This window comes from Jatropha curcas, chromosome 2, assembly GCF_041381405.1.
Source record: "Jatropha curcas cultivar XTBG-Jc1 chromosome 2, XTBG_Jcur_1.0, whole genome shotgun sequence".
In the NCBI taxonomy this organism is placed as follows: Eukaryota; Viridiplantae; Streptophyta; class Magnoliopsida; order Malpighiales; family Euphorbiaceae; genus Jatropha; species Jatropha curcas.
Genome location: NC_143152.1, coordinates 22,477,371 through 22,481,690, shown reverse-complemented (window position 1 = coordinate 22,481,690; position 4,320 = coordinate 22,477,371). Strand labels below are relative to the sequence as shown.

The 4,320-nt window shown below is 40.2% G+C and overlaps 1 long non-coding RNA gene across 1 annotated transcript; it reads right to left on the bottom strand.

The window, feature by feature from the left end:
* Positions 1 to 3,582: 3,582 nt before the first annotated feature.
* On the bottom strand, positions 3,583 to 3,994 carry LOC149498410 (uncharacterized). Its single transcript, XR_016319493.1, has 3 exons — positions 3,901 to 3,994; positions 3,717 to 3,816; positions 3,583 to 3,640 (listed from the first exon to the last, which is right to left on the bottom strand). It is a non-coding gene; the product is annotated as an uncharacterized LOC149498410 (long non-coding RNA).
* Positions 3,995 to 4,320: the final 326 nt, after the last annotated feature.

Below are 4,320 nucleotides of genomic sequence, written 5' to 3'. Positions count from 1 at the left end.
GCCAGCTTCTTATGACCTCCCTTTTATTACATCGAAGGATCTTAATGAGAATCATCCATTGAAAGAGTCTAGCATTGGTCATTATGAGAGAAAACAACAAGATGCTTATCAAACAAAGAAAGTTGTCATGATACTTATGAAATGTCTGCATTTTATGGTAACGATTTTATGCCAACTGTCACCATAAGTTTCAGTAATGGCCTGGAAGGGGCTAAGAGCTAAAATTGGTCGAACTTCCACATTCACTACAAAAAAAATGCCTTTTTGCGACCGACAAATCGGTCGCAAAATGGCTAATATCGGTCGCTAATTTTACTTAGCGACCGATCTGCGACCGAAATAGTCGGTCGCAAAAACGCTGGTCGCAAAAAAAATTTTGCGACCGATAGACAATCCGTCGCAAATTAGAGACCGATATTATCGGTCGCAAAATTTAAAATCGGTCGCAAATATTTGGTCGTGGTTTAATTGGAAATTCAGTCGCAAATTTGGTCGCAGAAAATCGGTCGCAATGTTTTTAAATCGGTCGCAAATTGGTCGCAAATTGTAAATTCAAAATTTTTACTTTTGGTATCAAATCGGTCGCAAAATTGGAAAAAAAAATAAAAAAAATTAATTAATTATTATGAAACCAAAATTTTTCCGCACCTGTGAAAATTGACATATATACATATATATCACACACGCAATTCAAGAACAATATAAAAATGTAATTTTTATTGTACTGAACAAATTAAAATATCAAATTACAAATGAAAAACTAAAAAGGTCCAAAATCAAATCTATGCTGCTGCTCATCTGCAGGATCCGATGTCGGATCTCCCGATGTCAGATCGCCGAGAGGAGTACCTGCTGGATGTGATGTAGCGCCAGGAGGGGTGACCAAGGTATCGTCTGCAGCATCGGGATCAGGAGCCGGTAGTGGCTGCTGCTGAGACGTCGAAACATGTCGGTCTGTAGCAGGCGCAGGATCAGAGGAAGAAGTACCAGCACGGGGCTCACCGGACAGCCGCATCACATGCGCTCTAAGCTCTGCAATCTGTCTCTGCTGATCAGCAAGCTGAGCCCGTATATCATCATCATAGTGCGAGTCAGTGTGCTCGGGCTGTGGTGCTGCGCTGGCTGTAGAAGCTTGAGCTGCTGAGCCGCAGTAAAACTGTGATGCCTGAGACCCGATGCCGTATACCTTCCTCTTCTTCTCGCCCCCTACAGCCTCGAGATAAAGCGATATCTCGTCAATTCTTGACTCAGCTTCGAATTCATCGGTCTGAGAAGTAACAATACGCTCCCGAGCTGTAGTATAGTTCTCCTGAAAACAAAAAATTAATTAATCAATGCAATTGCAAGCTTTATTATATTGAACTTTGTACATCTTCGCAATTATTAGATGGTAAATGTAAATATTATTAATTATTACTTACATTGACGCTCAATGCACCTCTATCGACAAACGTATTATGATCGTGGTCCTTCGTGTGAGTGTATGTAAACACCTCCATCGGTGTGGGCTCACGACCTAATTCTTTAGCCTGTAATGAATTTTTATGCATGATATGTTAATATATATAGTGTCCTTTCATTAAACATCAGTTTCTTGTAAAGGGACTAGTTCACTTACTAATAATCGAGCTGTCTCTATAGCAGATATAGATCCGCCTGTGTGTCGCGAAGGTCCTGCTCCATCACCGCCAGTCTCACTGCGCCTGTTTTGTGCAAATATCTCCCGCTTTCTCTTGAATGCAGGATCCTCCCAAGCCTTTTGCCAGCTCTCCCATATCTCCTGAGACACGCACTGCTGCTTCTTACCGCTTTTTCTCATCCTATAGGTGAAGTCAGCATATCGATCGGCGCATATCTTCTCCCATGCTACTTTTAGCATAGCCGTAATGGCCTCGTCCCATATGAAATGTTTCTGCAAAAAAATGAAATATAGCGTTTCAACACTAAGGATGTATCTTGAATTCTAAACATTGAATGATGATATAACTTAAACCAAAGAGTACCTGGAACTCCTCCCAATAAAAGTCTCTCGCCTCTTGTGGTACGGCATCCCGTGTGTATCCTTCTTTATGTAGCTGTAGCTTGATTATCTTCAAAATTTGCCTCACTGCTCGAGAAGATGGATATATGCTGAAAAGAAAAAAACACTAGTGAAATATAATTACACGAAAGCATCACAATCTGAACAAAATATGCCTGCAGAAAATTTGAATAAGTACTTACTGTCCCGCTACCAAACTGAGGGTGATACGTGGATCTGATGAAGCTGCAAAAGAAGTGACAAATGTTATAAATTTTTAGATAATTAATATATAATTAAAATGACAGTTATGACATTTATGATTATTACCTTGCACAGTAGGTGACTGTGCAGCTGGTGGAGTCTGTACTGGTCCAGAAGAGGAAGGAGCAGAAGAGGAAGGAGCAGAAGGCTGTGATGGCGGCAGTACTGGATGCTGAGCAGAGGATGAAGCCCCAGACGTACCTGAAGAAGGCTGTGATGGCGGCAGTACTGGACGCTGAGCAGATGACGAAGCCCCAGACGTACCTGAAGAAGGATGTGATGGCGGCAGTACTGGTCGCTGAGCAGATGACGAAGCCCCAGACGTACCTGACGAAGGATGAGGGATCGACCCTTCTCGTCCACGGGCACTGTGTCCAAGGCCACGACCTCCAAGCGAACCACTACCGGACGCGTCAGAATCAAATGCTCTACCTCTAGCCATCTGTACTGCAGATATCAGAACCTAGATAAAATGAATTTATACAATTATATGAATTGTGGAACATGTGGTAAATATGAGTAAAGAAAGTTAATACCATTGAAATTCTTCATTAATAATATTAATTATATATACAAATATGAATTTGTAATAGTAAAACTGCTCTAAGTTTTAAGTGTCTTCAATATCATCTGCTTCCTCCTCCTCTTCATCAGCTTCCTCTTCTTCATATTCGTCTTCTGAGGTACCCATGATGATTTGATCTTCTTCCTCTTCATCATCTGATGCTCCTATTTCAACATAAGATCGACTTTCATCATCCAGTCTATCTGTTAAATCTTCAACAACTTGCATCGGTTGCGTTTCAACCCTAACTTCTTGAAATGGCTCCGATACTGCGAGTGAAGCAGATTGTTTAGTTTCAAGTGCATGAACAACTGATCTAGCCTTGATTTTACACACTGCCATCCAATCGCATCGGTCTCGTTTAAACGATGGATATGGGACATAGTACACCTGTGCAGCTTGCATTGCCAACACAAAAGGTTCATACTTTGTATATCTTCTTCTTTGATTAATATCTACCAGATTATACTTAGGATGAACCTTCGTGCCAATGTTTGGCGTAGGATCAAACCATTCACATTTGAATAAGATTGTGCACTTCATAGGTAGGCCTGGATATTCTAACTCCAAAACCTCAACCAATTTCCCATAAAAATCGTTTGACACATCACTGTAGTTTGATCCCTTTATGCACACACCGCTGTTCATTGTCTTTCTGCTTCTCCCATAACCCTCATGTGAAACTTGTAACCGTTTACAAAGTAGCCAGAGTAGGCATTAGCAACTGGTAATGGCCCCTTTGCCAGATCCGTAATAAATCTGTTACGGATATCGATTCCCGAGCTTCGAGCCTATGGGAAATAGCAATGAAATGAGTGAGATTTAATAAATGTACATTCCATGTTCTGTACATTGAAAGTAACTTACATAATATTTGAACCATTCTGCAAATTCGGTGTCCAGCTTTGCATCAACTGCAGTATCAGTCAAATTAGGATTTTGAAGCCGCAATAGATTGATATATTTCCTATTTATCAACGAACCAAATTAGCATAAGTATGATTTAACAACTGTTTACAAAGTTTAGACTGTTTACATTATTTATACTTACTGTACATATGGTGTGATCTCTTCGCAATTCAATAAAATATAGGTTTGAGCCGCTTGTATCTCTGCATCAGTCAATTGTCTTTTTTTTTATTTACCAATCGTACGCCCAGGATAGGTGAAAATTTTTAGATTTCCTTCAAACTCAGATTGTACGCGATCTCCTCCGTCATCGTTACGTGGCACTCTCCGAAGCTTGGTGAAAATATGTTGGTCAAAATAGTGTGAACAGAAAGTGGAAGCTTCTTCCACCAAATATGCATTGCAAATGGATCCCTTGACCTTTGCCTTATTGCGCACATTCTTTTTAATTTTCTGCAGGTGTCTGTGATTGTACAATTAATGCCAATATATAAGTATAAGTTGAAATAAATGATGTAATCATTAGAATGAGATGTTAGTGAATCACCTCTCAAATGGATAC